Source organism: Coturnix japonica, chromosome 37 (genome assembly GCF_054131305.1).
Source record: "Coturnix japonica strain WE chromosome 37, WE-NBRP24, whole genome shotgun sequence".
NCBI lineage: Eukaryota > Metazoa > Chordata > Aves > Galliformes > Phasianidae > Coturnix > Coturnix japonica.
This window is the reverse complement of record NC_140699.1, coordinates 1,923,860-1,946,441: the sequence shown is the minus strand read 5'-3', so window position 1 is coordinate 1,946,441 and position 22,582 is coordinate 1,923,860. Positions and strand designations below refer to the sequence as shown.

The following is a 22,582-nucleotide window of genomic DNA, read 5'->3' as shown; positions in this document are numbered from 1 at the left end:
ATGCCATAATTTAGCAGGCACAAAGAGAAATCAGAAAGATTTATTTGAGACACTTGAGAGACCCCAGATAGTTTGTGGTAAAGGAGGAAGAAAAAAATAACTGATTTTTCAGTTCTTAAATGGAAGGGGTAAGATTGGGCCAAACACCTGCAGACATGAGCAGCAGTCACCCCTCTTCAGAGGAACAAATTAATCCACACAGAGCCCACGTGCAGCAGCAGGAGATACAGCCAGAGCTCTCTAGCTCTAGAAGGAAACTGTAGATGACTAACTGAGGGCCAAATAGTATTATCATTATTCACGTTGCCTGGTATATTACGCTGTGAGCGGTCCCTTTGGTTTCAATTAGTTGTTATCCTGATGGGTGCTGACTTAATAGCAGATAAATGCCCTTCCTTGGCAAGTGCTGAAATACCACCTTACGTGTTCCTACTAGATGCCTTATTGCTTTGCAGCTCATCAGTGCACTTGAACTGATCTCAAATAGGTCTCAATGCTATACCTCTTGCTTCAGAAGCCAGCTTTTTCCAGAGATGCATACCTTGACCATCAGCAGGACCCAGAGGAGCAGCTGGCCCAGGAACAACCCCAGCACTGAAGCCGTAAAGTTCATGGATTGCTATCCCTCATCTTCTGCAAGGTACATGTTGGTGAAGTGTGGCCAGGAGGAGGAGGCTGGAGAAAACATTTTTGATGTCTCAGTTTTAAGAGAGAGATAGAGAGGTGCTGCAGTGTTAGTTACAGCAGAGCCAGTGAGCTCAGAAGCCACCCCACGTGTTTCAAAATGGAGCTGTTCTGATTTTATATATGCCCTCTGCACAGGGCTGTGTGAGGGTCAAACAATCCTAAACAAAAATACTGAAGATAAACATAAACCTCCAGGAAGAAACATTTGTAAGAATCAGCTGCTACTTTTTCATTTCATAGCTTTTTAGGAGACTTTTACTGAAGGTTTTTTCATGGCTTCAAAAAAGTATGTTAAACACAGACTGGATGCCTTGTATTTATTATGCAGCCACTCTAGCTTGCATGGGAACAAGACATTGTTTTGCATTACATTTTTCTCCTAACATCTCCATTTGTATACAACACTAATCTTGCTCCGTAGCAGGAACAGACTGACATAATGTCTTCTAAAACTGCATGTTTTTCAATTCCAGAGAGGAAAAAAATAAGAAAAAAGAAAGACCAACTTATTATTTTCTCCTCCTCCACCCCCATCTTCAACAGACAAAGCAGTTTTCCTATGACCCCAAGGAGCACAGGCCAACAGAGAGTCATCAGCAGAGCAAGCCTGGGGGCAGCAACATTATAGAAAAAGTTGAAGCCTTTGATGAGAAGTTCCCTTTTCATCTGTAACTTTAAGCTCTATCAATTGCTCAAACTGCTTTTTTCACCTCTGATGACTTTGCTGAGCAGAATGGACTTTTCAGCACCAGAGTGCCTAGGAAGACCCCAGAGGTAAAGCTCCAGGTAATATCTTCTACACAGGAGAAAGCAAAGCATGCTCCCAGCAACACCCGCAATGGTCAGCAGGGATTGGATGGTCATGCACAGCTTGTTTTCTTCTTTCCAGCTGCTCTGTTGGGCCTACCTGACAGGTGGGTAAGAGGATTTATCTCCCCTGTGGTAAGTAGGAAAGTTACATAGGAGTTCAAATTACAAAAGTTTTGACTGTATCATGTGCCTGTTCCAGCCTAAGTCTTAAGTAGCTGTCTGACAAACAACAGGTGCTTCTGCTAGCAAAACACATGAGGAAAGATGGGAAAAACAGTCCAAGGGAAATAAGAGGGGGAAGGCTTTACATCTTATGTGCCTTCCTCAGGACTTTATTGGTTGCAGGCTCACCATTAGATGCAGACTGGCTAGATACTGGGGAAAGCAGCCTAGCTCACTATGTCCACCTTGGAGCCAGTGACTTGTATTTTTACTCATGTATTTTTTAATGACTGAGGCCAAAAAACTGCTGGTGTAGATCGAGGAGATGCCAGTGACACCAGCTGGGGACAGCTAATAGAAATGTGTCTAAGTTCGCCTGCAAGAGACCATCAGAAGCCGAGGGAATGAAGAAGAGGAAAAACACAAGTTATTCACAGCATGAACTAGGCACTTCCTACGCAGTCACTCATGGAAATAAATAGTCCCATTTTGACTCTCAGCCATTTATAATCACAGAAGAATTGAAGCCTTGTTACCTTAGAAGCTTGTAGACATTTAATCACTCTAAACCTCATCATTCTTTGAAAAAGCAGCTGACTGGCTCCTTTCCTCTTAACCAAAATGCTGAACCTTGGTCTATGCATGCATAGCTCAGTTCAGAGCAGGGAGACCCGCACAACCCCAGCAACATCCAAGCATCTTTTCTCACACAGGGCTTTGGATGACCCAGAAAAGCTTGTAAAACAAGCAGAGATTTTCCTAATTAAATGGAGAGCATCAAAAGTAATCTAAGTTCTTAGAGAAATGTTACAGTGTTTATAAAGGGAAGGTGATGCTGTTCAAACTGCTCCTGTGAGGACCATAGGAGCAGCAAGTTTCCAGCATCTAGAGTATGTTTGTCTACTAGATACTTAGTAATATATCTATGTACACTTATTAGAAGTGAAAACATATACAAGCCTTGGCAGTCTAGACACCCGCTGTGGATTTAACACATACTGCTTCTATGCCCATTTATTTTCTCACATGCCTAGAGCGCACCCAACAAAGCCCAGAAGGTTTCAAGAAAAACCTTCTAGGGTGCAATACCACTGCCATAGGCAGAGGTAGAAAATAAATGACTTCAGGTGCTTTGGGAACATTAGTGGTGCTGCAGGCAGAGAGGCAGGCAGTGGAAAATAAATACAGCTAAGCAGCGGGAAGTAGATTACTTCTGCTCCTTCAGGTTTCCCACAGGGGAAGGGGATGGGAAATACAAGGCTAGAAAGGACTCCCAGAGTTACCAACACCCCTAGTTTCCAACTGAGGAAGTTATCCTCTTTCCTTTCAAACTCTTCAGCTCTCCCTGCTAACACTGGGAAAAGCAAGCAGCGAGCTCTGGTGGAGTCCTGCACACCGGCTACCACCCACACCCCAGCTGGCAGCTCCAGGGCTGAGATATCTTGGCCAGAGAAAGGAAAAGAAAGCCTCAGGTGGAGCTCCTCTTGACTTATAAAGCTGACACAACAGAGACTTGGATAGCTTTAGCACATCAAGCAGGCAAGTTCCAGCCATGTGTCCTGCATAGCGCAAGTCTTGCATGGTGGAGCAGGAGAGAGGAGGCACCCAGACATCTTTTGCCAACCAAACTTGTGTTAAACAGAGCTAGGTACCCACCAAAACAGCATACATACACATACCTGCATGATCTGTAGCAGCTATCCTTTGGTGCAGACCTCAGAAGGGCTGAAACAGGGCCTAGGCAGGGGTGGGTAAAGGCCACAGGTGAGGCCTCACACAGCTGTTGGGGCAGAGGGGCCAGCGTGGCACTGGGAGGGGTCTTGCAGCCACCCTCACTCTCTGATGTCCCTCCTTTGCTCACACCAAGGAGTAGTTGGCCCACTTTTTCAAGTTAGTAGTCAGAAAAAATGCCGCCTCTAAGCATGTCCTTACCAGCTGTAGGCCCGCCCTTGGGGAGGCTGTTGGAGAGCCCGGATTGCCAGCACAGTGAATGTATGGCACCTAGGAACTGTTAAATCACTCTTCATCAATGATAATCTCTGCAATTGCCTTAAACAAGAGCAGCTTTTGAACAGTCCTCACAGGATGAAAATGCACGAAGACAAATCTTTGTACACTAACAGCCTTCCTACCCACCTGCCTGCACATTCTGCATTGTGCAGGGCAATGACTGCTCCCGAGGATTCAGACTTCCCTCTCTTACGGCTTTTTAAGCCACATAATCCCACAGGAAATTTAGCTATATTTTAAAAAGCAAAAGGAGAGAACACAAACCTCCAGCCCTCCAGCCCTTAGAAAATAGTCCCACAGACACCTCAAAATTCCAAGATAGGGTGAGGAGAACTAATTTGTTTTTTCTTGTTTAAATCTCACACTATGACATTTTTTGCAGCTGGCAGTGTGCTCAGCACTCTTCAGCAGAGCAGCCTTTCTGCATGCTGCAGTACTACCTCTGTGTCACAGGCAAGAGAAAGGCAGAAAGAAATGCATAAGCCTCTCCCCAGTTTCCTCCCATTCTCCTAAGACCTGTGGGTGAACCATTGAACCAGTTGTTTGGAAAATTTCTGCTCCAGCAGGCTTATTCAATCATCCCAAAAAGAGACAGAGGCGAATCTTCAGCTCTCTCATTTTGAATTCACTGGGGCATTCCCCTGTGGAATGTCTCAAAGTACCGAGGGACACAGCCTCTATTTTATCATTATACCCCAACAGTAGTGAGCCCTTCCCCCTTTTCCTATTGGCTGAAGTACTTGGGGTTCACGTTCTTCTCGGTTTGCCTGTCAGCCATCACCCCCAGTAGGTACCCCCCCTTGTTTCCTTTGGTTGTACAGACTTTGCAATCTGGGTTCAGAGTTTGTTGTTTTGCCCAGATTCTTCATTAACATCATATGAAACTAAAAAAGTTTCAACTCACATTTGATTTTTAGCTTTCTTAGTGGAGATATTTTTTGAAATAACACTGTGAAAACATAGGAAATAATTTTTAAAGTAGCACTTGGCTTTTTAACGTGAATAAATTTAAAACTCCAGATTTACTTTTAACTTCTTTGCTTTTTCATTATTAACTTTCCCATATGCTGTACTCATCATAGCCCGATGTAGAAATATGAGGAAGTAATTTAATATGAAGATGGAAAAGGCTTGGATAGATAGAGCAAGTTCAGTCAGTCTGTAGAAAAAATGATCTTGCAATCCTTTTTGACAATGAAGAATGAAAGAACATCCTGGCATTTATTCTTGTCTGGATATCTGGAAGCTACTGAGGGTCTAGCGAGATCGAAGAGAGACTTGTCAGGCACGATGCTCTCAGAAGAGAGTGGAAAGTTGTACAGCCTGCACTCCCAGGAGCAGCGTGACCCATCTTTATGCAGGATAAAGCATATCACTCTGTGCAACAGGAATCTGAACAAAGGGATCTGCAAAGTAAATGTGTTAGGTACAGCAAGCTCTGTATTTGGGGTTACTGTATTTTCATTGCATTGTGAGCACCCAGAGGTCATCTACACTTGCTCCAAATGAGCCCTGATTCCCACTGCACAGCACTAGCGGGAGGTGAAAAAGCCTCTGTGCAGGTGGAGAAGACCTTCTGTAACTCAGGAAAACAGGGCTTCATTGCACCCTGCTGCTAACACTCAGAAGCAGTGAGGCAGGTACAAGTCATATGTATTTGTAGACCAAAGGCTTTGAATTTTGTTATGAGAAAGGAAGGAAATACTCGATAAAATTCTACTTTTAAGACTACCTCTCATCCCAAAGTGGTTATCTAGCAAGCAAAAAGGTGTCTGTATTGAAATGCCAGAGCAGGCTGAATTCCTCTGCAGCTGTCAGAAAATGTTTGTTTTCTGCATAAGAAAAAGCTTAAAAGCCTCCATATGGAAGCAGGAAGACTTTTTGGCATTTAAAGAATTAGCACAGAGAAGAAATCTATGCTTCAAGATATTTCTAGGGCTGACTGCAGCAGAACTGCAGGAGGGAAAAAAAAGAAGGGAAAGCAAAGAAGAAAACAAAAGCATTAACAATATGCACATTGACAAGCTACCTGGACAGTGGAACAAAAGTATATTTGGGAGTGCCACTGCTGTGGCTAAAATAATTAAATGAATAAACTGATGTCTTAAACAGTGCTACACTAAAATGGAGCAAACACAAATTAGTGGCCGTTCAAGAATTGTACACAGAAGATGTTAATTGGAAAGGGTATTCAAGTAACGTAGCACAGCTTGTACTAAGTTGTTTAGGAAAGATATTAGTTCTTTCCTTTAGGTTTATAAAAACATACACAAGGTCTGCAGCCTAGAAGCCATAGCCCACCTATGGCTCAGTCCTTGGGGAAAAAAAAATGTGATACAAGCCTTCCAAAACTGGAGGGATTCTGAAGATCACTGTTACCAAGAATAAGATGTTACTGAGCTAGATTTGCAGCCTCAAGTGAGTCACAGAAGAGAAGCATCAGTATGCTCCAGTTGGAGCAAAAGTGTTGGCTGCTTTCACAAGAGGCTGACTCCAATCTGAAATACAACACTGCCATTCTGCAAAACGTGTTTCTCCCTTCAGTCTTGATGTGATTGCAGCGTGGTGATATTCAGATACTATGAAGCTTAATTTAAGAGTCCATTTGCAGATGGAATGTTATTTGATAATCTGCATCTGTAAGCAAGAAGTTAGAGAAAATACAATGCAGAGCCAAGTTCAGGCACTGCAAACATGCTGTAGCAGTAATATAAAGGAAAACGGGGCAGAGGAAGAGAATATCTCCCCTCAGGGGAAAAGCAGTCTTACTGATGAACGAGATAAGACGATTAATAGCTAGAAGAGAGCAGATCAAAGACTGGAAACTAAAATCAGTGTTAATATAAGCTGTCCACGCAGGTGACAAAAGCTCAGATCATGGTACAAAGACCAGATCAGATAAGAAAGAAGGCAGAAAGCTAACTTGCTTTTGACCCCTCTTTAAGATGGAAGAAGAAAGTAGCCTAAATGTCAGGCTGCCACACAGAGGGCTGCAGGAAGGCTCACAAGCCATAAAATCCAATCTAAGCATGCATGCAGGTAGCATTAAGGATCTTGTCTCTGCCAGCTCATAGCCAACCCAAACAAGGGCCAGAGCTTCACTTAGGAAAAGGCTTTTCAGGATCTTTCCTGAGGACAGAAAGCATTTGAGCCTCAGGACACTGGTACGTGTGTGCTTCATCTTGTGCCCACGGGCACGCTTTAGGAAGCATGAAGACCTGCAGGGGAGGAGCAGAAAGTCTGACTCCAAAGCTGGAAAGAGATGCTACACAAAAGGTCTTGAAGCACAAATATCCTTTAAACAACAATGGTAACGTGCACTGGTCTGCTCATAGCAAATATAAACCAGAGACAGGAATTTCTTCAAGGCTACTAAGGCAGAAAGCTCTGTAAATATTATCAGATGCAACAATGCGGGTTACAGTGAAATTTTCACCTCACCGAAGACAAAATACAGAGGTATCTTAAAGGGAGAAAAAAATCAACTGTAAGACATGGAGCCCTCATACCCTTCACTGAATACCCCATTGGTATTGGAGTTTAATAGTGCTGCTGGAGCCAGATGCAGCTGCTCATTGCTCTTGAGTTTTTTACTCAAGGGGTACAAAAGCTAAGGAATTGCCTTGCCAGGTAAGCATCCCTGCTAAGTAACCCTGATTAATCTATCAAATGATGACAGTGCTCTGAAAGGATGAGCAGCGCTGCGATCTTCATGGTTCAAGGCTTCACAGTTGAATGAAATCATCTCTTGTCAGCTTTCCGCAGGCTCTGTCAACTCCACAGATACTGCATCACACAGGTTGAAATCCTGTCTCAGTTAACAAATGCCCTTGCTATCTGGGTCTAGAAGCGTGCCTGGGAAATTTTATGAATGAGGTATTACGTGCTACTACATGAGGTACTACATGCATGGGGGTACACAGAGAATGCAAGAGAAGGGCACCAGTATCTGGAGAAACAGAATATTGAAAGCAGCCTGCAAAAAAGAGAAATCAAAGGTCTACTGAAGGGGAAAACAGGACGACATGGCACATGGGGTGGGCTTGCAAAGAAACCACTAACTCCCATCACTGCTGGATTTCCTCTCCACAGGTGGCACAGCCCTAAGCAGAACATCTGTATAGGTTGGTGACTTGTGACTGGTCGTGGACACCCAGTGCTACCTGAGCAGATGTAGGAAAAGAAGAAAGCCAACAGGGAAAGATATGAACAGAGACTATCTGGCTGGACTGCATCAGATACAGAGCTCTAAATCTGCTGAGAGCCAGAAAGTCTGTTCTCCCTTTTAGCCTACACAGATGTTTTCGTTAAGGTATTAGGTACAGCTCATTATAACAGCATCAAGATGTTTGATCGAGCATTACTGTTTATGGCAGAGAAAGAGCACTAGCTAACAGGGAAATTGGAGGCTCTTTTTCAAATATGCTGTGACTAGCAAATTTTAGCAACCTATGCTGCGAAAACCCTATTTTTTATTGAGGGAACAACATGACCCCATTGTGACAGTATAGGTGTTTACCCGTTTTGCCTGGACTGCAGACACAAAAACAGCTTTCTGTACAACAGCACTTATTGTATTTCAGATTGTTCCAAGACGCCTTTTAGCAGACATACTGCTAATGCTGGAGATGCTAGATACACTGAGGTACAGCAAGGAATCAGTTAGCTGTAGCTCTTAGATATCCCATAGCCAATAGAGAAACACTGCCAACAGGACCCTGCTCTAGGCTCTCTGATGCACTGATGCTAACGGCAGTTTATCGAGATGATATGCCGAGTCTCCAGAGCAGTTCCCAGGTCCCCAGTTTTCCTCCTTTCTTGTGAGTCAGTTTACAAAAGCTTATTGCATTTACAGCTTTGATGAGCTCTGTGCATTCGTGAGAGCACAAATTAAATATTGCTTCAGCATATATGGGGATGTACAAAACCCCTTTGGTACACTGATGTTTTACCTCCACTCTTGCTGGAGGATTACATTTCCACCTCTCAGATACCTTCCTTCCCAGACCATACACATTGCACTAGGAACTCATTCCTGGATCTACTTGTAATGTGTATGTAAGGAGAGACATCTGCTGTGGGGGCTCTCAGCCTAGCCCCTTCATGTGGTGAAGTGGTATCAGCCCTATACCAGCCCACACAGGAGCCCCCAGGTGCAGCCAAAATGATGCTCCCTGACGTCCCTTCCTATTCTGGTACTGAACCACCTTACAGCCTCTCTCCCCTGGGCCCCTTTCCTCAGCCCACACAGACACTGGCCAGCACAGAGAGCTCATGGACCTGTGGAAGCAATGTTTCTGCACCAGCTGATCCATGGGCAGCACTTGCTCATATGAAGAGCCTCCTCCTGCAGCCCTGTGCAGACAGCTGGGAGCTGTCACCCTTTGCCTTGCGAAGGCCTAAAACAGACGAAGTCTGGTGATGGGAAAGCAAACAGTGAACTGATGGGCAGGACATCCACAGCCTCTCAGGGCTCTGTGTGAGATGCCTACTTTGTTGTCTCGAGGGAGGCGTGCTGCCTGAGGAGCCCATCTTATAAGAAAGCTGTATTTTTAAAAGCTATTTAAAAAAAAAAAGTCTTTCTAAAAAGAATGAGGGATCAGTGAAGTACAGAAAAAGGAGCTGTAATGAAAAGTGCATGAAAAAAACGGGATAGTAAGGAACAGAGAAACTATGCAAGCTCATTGGAGGTTGCTTTTCTTACCACATGTGAGTCTCCCATGGTTTGTTAGTAGAACCTATACCTGCAAGCAGGCACGGAGAAAGCCCACTGTTGTTAACACTGGGTAACCTCTTCACCTGTACTTGAGTTAGATGAGACTTCACACCAAGAACAAAAGAGAAATACCTTTTTGGCACAGCACAGCCGTGCACTTGCATGTCTTGCCTGCAGCCAAAATGTCAAGCACGGCTGCAATAGGCAACCTCTAAGATCACCTTACCTTGAAATCTGGTTTCCTGAAAAATAGGGGGGCAAAATTTACCAGATGCTTTGTCAGATACTCGCTAAAATAACATCATCTCACAATTGTCAAATGCCCACGGATTGAAAGGGTGAGCAGCAAACTCAGCTGGCTCTATTAAGAACCTTATGGAATTTTTGCATGAGTTTGTTCTACTGAAAATAGGGCTTTAGTTATGCTTGGAAGGAGGTGAAGAGATTGTTGTTTCTGCGTTTCATGCGGAAGAGCCTGAAGCACACCCAGTGACACTGCATTTCACTTACCTTTAAGCTCTGAATCTACCTCTGGGGACCATAAAGTTCATGCTGAGAAACAAAAACAGCAGAAGAAAGGCACTTCTGAGACAACATCAGAATATTTGAGAAACTCGATGGGGAGGCAGAGAGCACAGGAGTTTGCCATGCAGTCCTCTTGTCAGGAGTCTTTCAGAGAGGGGTGGATCTAGCAAATTAATGTTACTGGGATGATAAAGTTTCTATCACACTGGGAATGAAAAGGAAATCGCCCAGTAACAAAAACAGAGATGGAAAAAGATGCTAAGAGAACTTCACTGCAGCACTTTGCTTTCCTGTAATGCTTTCCCCTTGTCTCTGTGCTGGTTTCTTTTGATCTGTGGGTCTTCCTTTGTGTCAGCTCACAGTGGGCTGCCAGGAGGCTCAGAGAGTGGAGCAAATCAATTGGTTTGTGTGCAGGCTGGGAGGAGGTGGCAAGGTGGTTTCCAGGGACTGGCACAGCAAGAGAAAGAGTTGCCTTGGCCTTTCTCCACTGGCATCCCAGTGCTGCCATAGCAGAAAAACTTTGAACCAGAAGGTGTGCCAGCAATGCCCATGCTGTAGATCTGGCCAGCTTGGAAAGCACCAAGTAGGCTGGCAAAGTGTTTGTGCCATCTCCTTGGCATCATTGCCAAAACAGTAACGCAGAACCTAAAACTGGTGATGCTTCCGAAAAGAGAGAACAGCAACAGCCCACCAAATCTGTCTTCAGAGCACGGGAAGCCATACCCAAAATTCTGCTCCAGCTGACATCGCAAAGGGAAGCTTCATGTCTCTCTTCAACTCCTAACGCCCCACACAGGGAGAAGGAAGGGAGGCTGCTGCCCATCCCTATGAGCCTTGGCCTTTTGCCTAGGTGTCACAGTGCTGCAGAGGGAAGAAGGACCTTTCCCAAAATGAACTTTCTTATTATCACTATGACTTTTTAGAAATAAGCCAGTGGTTTCTGCTGAGAAATATTGCACTTTTTGTTAGTCAATAAGAAAGGCAATTGAAATCCCATTGCAGCCTCCAGCATGTAACACTCTGAAGGTTAGCTTCAAATGTTTCCCAGTGCAGAATTAACCAGAACATACATCATCGCTTTTACAGGCAGCATCATTTCTGATATCTCCAAAGATAACAGTATGGATCAGGGGGATTATCGTGGCATTAGCTGCTCTGATTACCTTCCCTACAGTTTAATAACAAGAGCACTTAGACTGTAGGTGTATCAACAGAGTTTTAGATTTGCGAGCAAGGAAAGTTGGGGGTTATTAGCAGAACAAGAGGAAAGAAAAGGTCACGCACTGCAATGTGCCTCTCAGGATGCAGCTGACATATTCAGTGGGGCAGGGAAGTGATTTTTCACTACAGCGTCATGAGTATTTTGACGAGAAGCAGTAAGGACTTTGAAGATCCATCTTGTCACATCCGGGCTGCTTTGGCTGCAAACTTAACCCATTAGAAAATAAGGCAACCACATTTGGCAACATCACCGCCTTTTAAAAACCTTACCTATGCTCTGCACACAGTTCACTTTGCTCCTGTTTATCTGCCTCTGTCTACAGTGACAATCCGGGATTGCACTGGTTTTATTTTAATCAGGAAGCAGACATTACTTCCCTGGAAATAAAAAGCCAGAAGATGGGGTCTCTGAAAAATGGTGTCTACTAGCTCCACTATCACTCCCCCTGCCCGACACCTTCCCCAAGGAGCTTCACTGCTCTCCCCAGAGGAACCACAGAATCACAGAATGACCCGGGTTGGAAGGGACCTCGAGGATCATGTAGTTCCAACCCCCCTGCCTAACAGGGCCACCAAACATACACATTTACTAGATCAGGTTGCCCAGGGCCCCGTCCAACCTGGTCTTGAACACCTCCAAGGATGGGGCAAGGAACCAACTGGTTGGTATTTTACTGTGGAAAACAGAGGGGTTGCTGAAGAACCTTAGAGCTAAAATTACAAGCTACCAATGAGATTAAACATTTTTCCCAGGCGCACTTACCAGAGATAATATAGAATAAGTTTACATTTCTATTGTTCCTGCTCTCTCTGCTTGTTAAAGTGCAGAAGACAATCCGTGGTCGCTTATTTTGTATCTAAGCAACTGTCAGACTCTATATCTACTAATAAGAAAGGGTATAATTATATGCTGCTACTTTAATTAGCAGCAGATGCCTATGTTTATGAAGTAAAATGTAAGATTTTCTGAAGTGCAGTCTTGCTTATATGCAAATTGCAAGAGCACTTTCATGGGTTTTTAAAGCTTTTAGTGGGCCCGGGCAGCTCAAGGGGGGAAGGGCACGGGGTTCACACAACACACTGTTGGTGCTTCAGTGCTTTGCTGCCCCAAAGGCCTGTTTGGGAAAGCTGTGAGGTGAGGGCAGATCAGTGCCTGCAGTGCCCTTCCGACACCACCAGCACTGGAGCAAAGCAGGTGGCTGCCCTGAGCCAAAGGGCAAAAGCTGCCTGCTTTGGGCACCTGCTATAGTGCCCTGGAGACGCAGCTGCAAAGCAGCTGAGATGGGGAAGAATCCTTAACGTCAATTCTTGATCTCATTAAGGTGCTTCAGCAGCACATATTGATGCAATGCAGCATTTCTTTTCAGAAGAAATAACAGCAGGACTATTGCTGAGGGGCTCTGCATGTAAGAGCAGTCGAGAGCACCAACAAAACAAAATGAAACCCCGTCTCCATGCAAACATGTGCAGGCACAGTATATAAATGAGAATAACCTTGTCCAGGATAGAAAATACTTGTTAGATGAGACTCTAATTTCTGTTATTCTGTATTTTTAGTCTTGTTTCCATAGAAACAGCACTTGTGATGATACTGTCCTGCAAGGTAGCAAATGGATATACATAAGTGTATGTTCGTATATGCATTCCCTCCTACCTCCTGAAGCTTTGAATGTATTTGCCAGCAAAGTTGGAAGTTCCACGGATAGCCAGATGCAACCAGTTCTGGGAGAGCATCTGGGTAAGGAAGAAGTGATTGTGCAGTTCCCCAGCCAAAGAAATCTCATCAGAGGGCAGAGAGCCTGCCAAGAGGGGAACAAGAGGTGGGCCATGCCATTACTGCCGCATCTCCTTGAGCCTCTGTAGCAAAGCTCATCCTCGCATGGACACCAGCCTTTCTGTCAGCCGTGAGCCACATGTCCATGGGAAATCTGCTCCCATGTCTGGAAATCAAGACTCCCGTTCAGACGCTGGGAAAGTGCAAGAATCCCATGTGAAGGCTCGGCGCACCAACATAAAAACTGATGTCCGTCTTCCTTCTTTGCCCATCTTTTGGGGTCTCTTGCCTTGCTATGCGTGCAATTCACAGATAAAAGGTGGAGCAGCCAACCAAATTTGGCCCATTTCTTGAGCAAAATCCACTGTGCTACCTCTCATGGCCTTACATGCCAGATAAAGGACAGGTCAGATCACCTATCTAAATTAGAGAGAAATGCTGATTGTCTGCACTCATATTTCTCATTCTAGAAAGTTACTGAATCCTTTAGCATACCTTTATATTCCTAGATCTTACACCCCTCTGTAGTGGGTGTTATTCCAATCACAAGACTTAAGTTACACAAGACTGCACCCTAGCAGGCAGCAAGGGCTTGCAAGCACACAGCCCTTGCCTTTGTCTTCTCTTCCTGCACTTTCTAATCCCTAATCCACCCTCTGTGAGAGTTGGCAGCCACGGCTGTGCTTGCTGCAGTGCAGGCTGGCAGCAGAGACTCACGCCAGATGCTTTCCCACAGAGCCTGGGTTTGCTCTCGCTCTCACTCCTCAGTTGTCAGTTCTCACTGAAGGTCACCCCAACAGAAAATGTCTGTTTGTGCTTGGCCTTCACGCACGTGGTGTTGAGGCAGCGCTCCTTTAGCAGGTACTGCTACGCGCACATATGGAGCAGAGGAAGCTGGCGGAGTGATTAAGCTGCATTAAAATGATCTCGGTATCCCATAGTTTTCTGAATAAAATATAATAAGCAAATTCCATTCTGAAATCCATTTAGGGGAAGAAATATGTTTGCGTGGGTCAAGAAGAGCTTGTCAGTCTTGTGTGAAAAGATGAGTAACTTTTGAAATGTTTTCTTCAGGAATCTGAGGAACAAAAGAAGGAAAGTGATCATCTGATCATCAAGCGACGGCTGAGATCCAGAACAGCTAAAAAACCTTGAAGAAGCGTGTTTGTTCCCCTTTCTCAGGACATACTTTTATCGTATTATTAAAACTGGTTGTTAATAAACAGTAACAGTTACTCCGTTGTGTTCTTAAATTTGTATATAGGTGTTTGTTGCAGAACGGCGGGAGAAAAGCAGACGACCACACCTGTCATTGACATATGATCAGCGAATCTCATTTAACCCTTGGCTGCGTGTACCTTTATAATATGGATAATTAGCTCATACATATTGCAAAAGTGCAGCTCATCATTGGTTCCCAATTACATACTATCCCCGAGTATCTTAACAGCTTGTTGTTATCAACTGAAAGCTACTCCCTTGCTGAGTTCCCAGAACCATGGCTAGTTTCTCACCATCCCAAGGCATCTTGTTATTCTTGCTGTCCTTGCAGGTGTTATAGCTGCTTGCCTAGCTGCACCGTGATTACAACCCTTCTCAGCTAACTAGCTGTAAAAAACACTCTCTACAGAAAGGGAAAAACAAGACTAAAAGAGAAAAGCAGCAGTGAAAGCGAAAAGAAAGATTAAAGAGAAAAGCAGCAGTGAAAGGGAAAAGCAGCAGTGAAAGGGAAAAGCAGCAGTGAAAGGGAAAAGCAGCAGTGAAAGGGAAAAGCAGCAGTGAAAGGGAAAAGCAGCAGTGAAAGGGAAAAGCAGCAGTGAAAGGGAAAAGCAGCAGTGAAAGGGAAAAGCAGCAGTGAAAGGGAAAAGCAGCAGTGAAAGGGAAAAGCAGCAGTGAAAGGGAAAAGCAGCAGTGAAAGGGAAAAGCAGCAGTGAAAGGGAAAAGCAGCAGTGAAAGGGAAAAGCAGCAGTGAAAGGGAAAAGCAGCAGTGAAAGGGAAAAGCAGCAGTGAAAGGGAAAAGCAGCAGTGAAAGGGAAAAGCAGCAGTGAAAGGGAAAAGCAGCAGTGAAAGGGAAAAGCAGCAGTGAAAGGGAAAAGCAGCAGTGAAAGGGAAAAGCAGCAGTGAAAGGGAAAAGCAGCAGTGAAAGGGAAAAGCAGCAGTGAAAGGGAAAAGCAGCAGTGAAAGGGAAAAGCAGCAGTGAAAGGGAAAAGCAGCAGTGAAAGGGAATAGCAGCAGTGAAAGGGAATAGCAGCAGTGAAAGGGAAAAGCAGCAGTGAAAGGGAAAAGCAGCAGTGAAAGGGAAAAGCAGCAGTGAAAGGGAAAAGCAGCAGTGAAAGGGAAAAGCAGCAGTCAAAGGGAAAAGCAGCAGTCAAAGGGAAAAGCAGCAGTCAAAGGGAAAAGCAGCAGTCAAAGGGAAAAGCAGCAGTCAAAGGGAAAAGCAGCAGTCAAAGGGAAAAGCAGCAGTCAAAGGGAAAAGCAGCAGTCAAAGGGAAAAGCAGCAGTCAAAGGGAAAAGCAGCAGTCAAAGGGAAAAGCAGCAGTCAAAGGGAAAAGCAGCAGTCAAAGGGAAAAGCAGCAGTCAAAGGGAAAAGCAGCAGTCAAAGGGAAAAGCAGCAGTCAAAGGGAAAAGCAGCAGTCAAAGGGAAAAGCGGCAGTCAAAGGGAAAAGCGGCAGTCAAAGGGAAAAGCGGCAGTCAAAGGGAAAAGCGGCAGTCAAAGGGAAAAGCGGCAGTCAAAGGGAAAAGCAAGACTAAAAGGGAAAAGTGGCAGTGAAAGGGAAAAGCAAGACTAAAAGGGAAAAGTGGCAGTGAAAGGGAAAAGCAAGACTAAAAGGGAAAAGTGGCAGTGAAAGGGAAAAGAACCCGGGAAAGGAAAAAGCAAGACTAAAAGGGAAAAGTGGCAGTGAAAGGGAAAAGCAAGACTAAAAGGGAAAAGTGTCAGTGAAAGGGAAAAGCAGCAGTGAAAGGGAAAAGAAGCAGAGAAAGGGAAAAGAAGCAGAGAAAGGGAAAAGCAAGACTGAAAGAAAAAAGCATGAATGAAAGAAAAAAGCATGATTGAAAGAAAAAAGCATTACTGAAAGGGAAAAGCAGCAGTGAAAGGGAAAAGCAAGACTAAAAGGGAAAAGCGAGACTAAAAGGGAAAAGCGAGACTAAAAGGGAAAAGCGAGACTAAAAGGGAAAAGCGAGACTAAAAGGGAAAAGCAAGACGCAGTGAAAGGGAAAAGCAAGACGCAGTGAAAGGGAAAAGCAAGACGCAGTGAAAGGGAAAAGCAAGACGCAGTGAAAGGGAAAAGCAAGACGCAGTGAAAGGGAAAAGCAAGACGCAGTGAAAGGGAAAAGCAAGACGCAGTGAAAGGGAAAAGCAAGACGCAGTGAAAGGGAAAAGCAAGACGCAGTGAAAGGGAAAAGCAAGACGCAGTGAAAGGGAAAAGCAAGACGCAGTGAAAGGGAAAAGCAAGACGCAGTGAAAGGGAAAAGCAAGACGCAGTGAAAGGGAAAAGCAAGACGCAGTGAAAGGGAAAAGCAAGACGCAGTGAAAGGGAAAAGCAAGACGCAGTGAAAGGGAAAAGCAAGACGCAGTGAAAGGGAAAAGCAAGACGCAGTGAAAGGGAAAAGCAAGACGCAGTGAAAGGGAAAAGCAAGACGCAGTGAAAGGGAAAAGCAAGACGCAGTGAAAGGGAAAAGCAAGACGCAGTGAAAGGGAAAAGCAAGACGCAGTGAAAGGGAAAAGCAAGACGCAGTGAAAGGGAAAAGCAAGACGCAGTGAAAGGGAAAAGCAAGACGCAGTGAAAGGGAAAAGCAAGACGCAGTGAAAGGGAAAAGCAAGACGCAGTGAAAGGGAAAAGCAAGACGCAGTGAAAGGGAAAAGCAAGACGCAGTGAAAGGGAAAAGCAAGACGCAGTGAAAGGGAAAAGCAAGACGCAGTGAAAGGGAAAAGCAAGACGCAGTGAAAGGGAAAAGCAAGACGCAGTGAAAGGGAAAAGCAAGACGCAGTGAAAGGGAAAAGCAAGACGCAGTGAAAGGGAAAAGCAAGACGCAGTGAAAGGGAAAAGCAAGACGCAGTGAAAGGGAAAAGCAAGACGCAGTGAAAGGGAAAAGCAAGACGCAGTGAAAGGGAAAAGCAAGACGCAGTGAAAGGGAAAAGCAAGACGCAGTGAAAGGGAAAAGCAAGACGCAGTGAAAGGGAAAAGCAAGACGCAGTGAAAGGGAAAAGCAAGACGCAGTGAAAGGGAAAAGCAAGACGCAGTGAAAGGGAAAAGCAAGACGCAGTGAAAGGGAAAAGCAAGACGCAGTGAAAGGGAAAAGCAAGACGCAGTGAAAGGGAAAAGCAAGACGCAGTGAAAGGGAAAAGCAAGACGCAGTGAAAGGGAAAAGCAAGACGCAGTGAAAGGGAAAAGCAAGACGCAGTGAAAGGGAAAAGCAAGACGCAGTGAAAGGGAAAAGCAAGACGCAGTGAAAGGGAAAAGCAAGACGCAGTGAAAGGGAAAAGCAAGACGCAGTGAAAGGGAAAAGCAAGACGCAGTGAAAGGGAAAAGCAAGACGCAGTGAAAGGGAAAAGCAAGACGCAGTGAAAGGGAAAAGCAAGACGCAGTGAAAGGGAAAAGCAAGACGCAGTGAAAGGGAAAAGCAAGACGCAGTGAAAGGGAAAAGCAAGACGCAGTGAAAGGGAAAAGCAAGACGCAGTGAAAGGGAAAAGCAAGACGCAGTGAAAGGGAAAAGCAAGACGCAGTGAAAGGGAAAAGCAAGACGCAGTGAAAGGGAAAAGCAAGACGCAGTGAAAGGGAAAAGCAAGACGCAGTGAAAGGGAAAAGCAAGACGCAGTGAAAGGGAAAAGCAAGACGCAGTGAAAGGGAAAAGCAAGACGCAGTGAAAGGGAAAAGCAAGACGCAGTGAAAGGGAAAAGCAAGACGCAGTGAAAGGGAAAAGCAAGACGCAGTGAAAGGGAAAAGCAAGACGCAGTGAAAGGGAAAAGCAAGACGCAGTGAAAGGGAAAAGCAAGACGCAGTGAAAGGGAAAAGCAAGACGCAGTGAAAGGGAAAAGCAAGACGCAGTGAAAGGGAAAAGCAAGACGCAGTGAAAGGGAAAAGCAAGACGCAGTGAAAGGGAAAAGCAAGACGCAGTGAAAGGGAAAAGCAAGACGCAGTGAAAGGGAAAAGCAAGACGCAGTGAAAGGGAAAAGCAAGACGCAGTGAAAGGGAAAAGCAAGACGCAGTGAAAGGGAAAAGCAAGACGCAGTGAAAGGGAAAAGCAAGACGCAGTGAAAGGGAAAAGCAAGACGCAGTGAAAGGGAAAAGCAAGACGCAGTGAAAGGGAAAAGCAAGACGCAGTGAAAGGGAAAAGCAAGACGCAGTGAAAGGGAAAAGCAAGACGCAGTGAAAGGGAAAAGCAAGACGCAGTGAAAGGGAAAAGCAAGACGCAGTGAAAGGGAAAAGCAAGACGCAGTGAAAGGGAAAAGCAAGACGCAGTGAAAGGGAAAAGCAAGACGCAGTGAAAGGGAAAAGCAAGACGCAGTGAAAGGGAAAAGCAAGACGCAGTGAAAGGGAAAAGCACCAGGGAAAGGGAAAAGCACCAGGGAAAGGGAAAAGCACCAGGGAAAGGGAAAAGCACCAGGGAAAGGGAAAAGCACCAGGGAAAGGGAAAAGCACCAGGGAAAGGGAAAAGCACCAGGGAAAGGGAAAAGCACCAGGGAAAGGGAAAAGCACCAGGGAAAGGGAAAAGCACCAGGGAAAGGGAAAAGCACCAGGGAAAGGGAAAAGCACCAGGGAAAGGGAAAAGCACCAGGGAAAGGGAAAAGCACCAGGGAAAGGGAAAAGCACCAGGGAAAGGGAAAAGCACCAGGGAAAGGGAAAAGCACCAGGGAAAGGGAAAAGCACCAGGGAAAGGGAAAAGCACCAGGGAAAGGGAAAAGCACCAGGGAAAGGGAAAAGCACCAGGGAAAGGGAAAAGCACCAGGGAAAGGGAAAAGCACCAGGGAAAGGGAAAAGCACCAGGGAAAGGGAAAAGCACCAGGGAAAGGGAAAAGCACCAGGGAAAGGGAAAAGCACCAGGGAAAGGGAAAAGCACCAGGGAAAGGGAAAAGCACCAGGGAAAGGGAAAAGCACCAGGGAAAGGGAAAAGCACCAGGGAAAGGGAAAAGCACCAGGGAAAGGGAAAAGCAAGACTGAAAGGGAAAAGCAAGACTGAAAGGGAAAAGCAAGACTGAAAGGGAAAAGCAAGACTGAAAGGGAAAAGCAAGACTGAAAGGGAAAAGCAAGACTGAAAGGGAAAAGCAAGACTGAAAGGGAAAAGCAAGACTGAAAGGGAAAAGCAAGACTGAAAGGGAAAAGCAAGACTGAAAGGGAAAAGCAAGACTGAAAGGGAAAAGCAAGACTGAAAGGGAAAAGCAAGACTGAAAGGGAAAAGCAAGACTGAAAGGGAAAAGCAAGACTGAAAGGGAAAAGCAAGTCTAAAAGGGAAAAGCAGTTGTGAAAGGGAAAATCCACAATGAAAGGGAAAAGCAAGACTAAAATGGAAAATCAGGACTGAAAGGGAAAAGCAAGACTAAAATGGAAAAGCAAGACTAAATGGGAAAAGCAAGACTAAAAAGGAAAAGCAAGACTAAAAGGGAAAAGCAAGACTAAAAGGGAAAAGCAGCAGGGAAAGGGAAAAGCAGCAGTGAAAGGGAATAGCAAAACTGAAAGGGAAAAGCAAGACTAAAAGGGAAGAGCAGCAGTGAAAGGGAAAAGCAGCAGTGAAAGGGAAAAGCAAAACTAAAAGGGAAAAGCAAGACTAAAAGTGAAAAGCAAGATTAAAAGGGAAAAGCAAGATTAAAAGGGAAAAGCAAGATTAAAAGGGAAAAGCAAGATTAAAAGGGAAAAGCAAGATTAAAAGGGAAAAGCAAGATTAAAAGGGAAAAGCAAGATTAAAAGGGAAAAGCAAGATTAAAAGGGAAAAGCAAGATTAAAAGGGAAAAGCAAGATTAAAAGGGAAAAGCAAGACTTAAAGGGAAAAGCAAGATTAAAATGTAAAAGCAGCAGTGAAAGGGAAAAGCAGCAGTGAAAGGGAAAAGCAGCAGTGAAAGGGAAAAGCAGCAGGGAAAGGGAAAAGCAGCAGGGAAAGGGAAAAGCAAGACTAAAAGGGAAAAGCAAGATTAAAAGGGAAAAGCAAGATTAAAAGGGAAAAGCAAGACTAAAAGGGAAAAGCAGATTAAAAGGGAAAAGCAGCAGTGAAAGGGAAAAGTAAGACTAAAAGGGAAAAGCAAGACCAAATGGGAAAAGGAAGACCAAATGGGAAAAGGAAGACCAAATGGGAAAAGGAAGACCAAATGGGAAAAGGAAGACCAAATGGGAAAAGGAAGACCAAATGGGAAAAGGAAGACCAAATGGGAAAAGGAAGACCAAATGGGAAAAGGAAGACCAAATGGGAAAAGGAAGACCAAATGGGAAAAGGAAGACCAAATGGGAAAACCAGCAGTGAGAGGGAAAAGCAGCACTAAAAGGGAAAAGCAAGACTAAAAGGGAAAAGCAAGACTAAAAGCGAAAAGTAAGACTAAAAGGGAAAAGCAGCAGTGAAAGGGAAAAGCAGCAGTGAATGGGAAAAGCAAGACTGAATGGGAAGAACAAGAGTGAAAGGGAAAAGCAAGTCTAAAAGGAAAAAGCAGCAGTGAAAGGGAAAAGCAGCAGTGAAAGGGAAAATTAGCAGTGAAAGGGAAAAGCAAGACTAAAATGGAAAAGCAGCAGTGAAAGGGAAAAGCAGCAGTGAAAGGGAAAAGCAGCAGTGAAAGGGAAAATTAGCAGTGAAAGGGAAAAGCAGCAGCGAAAGGGAAAAGCAAGACTAAAATGGAAAAGCAGCAGTGAAAGGGAAAAGCAGCAGCGAAAGGGAAAAGCAAGACTAAAAGGGAAAAGCGGCAGTGAAAGGGAAAAGTAGCACAGAAAAGCAGCAGTGAAAGGGAAAAGGAACAAGAAAATGCAGCCCTGAAAGGGAGAAGGAGCCCTGAATGGGAGAAGCAGAACTGATAAAGAAAAGCAGCCCTGAAAGGGAAAAGCAGCCGCGAAAGGGAAAAGGAGACCTGAAAGGGAAAAGGAACAGCATAAAGCAACACTGATAGGGAAAAGAAGTACAAAAAGGGCAAAGCACTGAAAGAGAAAAGGAGCCCTGAAAGGGAAAGCATCAAAGCAAGGGAAAAGAAGCGCGGAAAGGTAAAAGGAACAAGCACAGGGAGCAGGCAGGTAGGCACAGCAAAGCAGCAAGCAAAGACCAATCTCTCAGAGGGGGCCTGCTAACAGGAAGCCCAGCTATTGCCCTCCCAAAGAAACTCCACCATTTTGACAGCCAAAACAGAAACTACGGTTTCGGTTCTCATGACTCTTCCCTGCGCTCCCAAATAAATGGTTTCGTGACATCCTCTACCACACTGCAACTGCTCTGAATAATCAAAATTATATCATTCATGACATAAGAAACTCACTTTTGCCTGGTGGCAACGACAGTCCATTCCCATCCTGTCCCTCCATGTAATGAACATTGCATTTGGCCTTCTAACAGCCTCCTGGATGAATCCACCAAAAGCAAGGAAGCACCCTGCCCTTACTCTGAAGAGAGAAAGAAAGCAAGGTTCATGGAAACAGGCACACAAGGCTCGCAACAAGACACGGTGCTCCAGATCATGACAGAGATAGGACTACCACAGTGCCCGAACATGATTTACCACTAAAGGAAACATCTGGGGGCACTTCACAACTTCAGCACAAGCTGTAATGGCTCAGCATATTTAGCTTTCTTATCGTTCAGCTGGAGAACGAGATACTCCGAAGTATCAGTCAGCAAGCACTCGGATGATCCTGCCCTCTGGTTTTTATGATGACAGACATCATTACTGCCACCTCTGACACCTTACCAGGAGATGCTTCCATTTATTAGCCTGGTCTTGATTCCTTCCATCAGCAGCTGCTCCTAAACTGACCTCCATTCATACAGTGATACCACTGACTTCTAGCACGAGCTGACCTGCAAGACAGAGAAGAGAAAGCAGGATGGCAACAAACACTGACATAGCACAATCTAATATTCTTGAACAGCCGCAAATGAGACAAAACAGGAGATAAGTGCATCTGCAGCAACACCCCAGTTCATAAAGAAATGCAACTCCAGCCTGGCCTCAGCAGCCCTTATATATTTCTTACACATTTGATTAAGCCAACTGCAATTTGAACCAGAAGAATTCACAGTCTCTTGCAAATGTCACCGTAAAGCAGAATAGGACACAGCAAAAAAAAAAAAAGAAAAAAAAGAAAAAGAAAAAAAAAAGAAATATAAAGAAAAAAAGCAAGCCAAAAACCAGGGAATCAAAGTTTAAAAAACCACAGAAAACAAATAGAAAAAAAACACATACTATCTGTAACAGCAGAAAGACTAGCACAGTGTGAATATACTACAAAGGTAAGGAAAGAATGGCTCACCCACCACTGAGGATGGAAGTGCACAGAACAAACTCCACAGAGGAGAAACCATCAAAAACAATTCCACCCAGGGGCAGTCAGCCTTCAAAAATGAGCTGTAAGAGAGGTGCAGCCAGGCTCCATCCCTTCCAGTCACTCAGCTGCATTGGCCTCACCTGCACTAACCAGGGCTGACCAGGTCCCTTCCCTAGGTGATAATCAGTGGCTCAGACTGTGATTCAACAGATCTCATACAGCACATCT

At 44.8% G+C, this 22,582-nt stretch overlaps 1 protein-coding gene across 6 annotated transcripts in view; it reads right to left on the bottom strand.

The window, feature by feature from the left end:
- The window catches only part of LOC146754891 (receptor-type tyrosine-protein phosphatase T-like), a 272,501-nt gene extending 249,919 nt beyond the window's left edge, over positions 1 to 22,582 (bottom strand). For 3 of the 6 annotated variants that reach the window (XM_085526637.1, XM_085526638.1, XM_085526633.1), the window contains exons 1-3: positions 22,495 to 22,582; positions 21,778 to 21,887; positions 21,349 to 21,472 (exon numbers count right to left, since the gene is read on the bottom strand). The gene's annotated coding sequence lies outside the window, so the exon portion shown is untranslated. The other 3 variants (XM_085526634.1, XM_085526635.1, XM_085526636.1) reach the window with 3 other exon arrangements.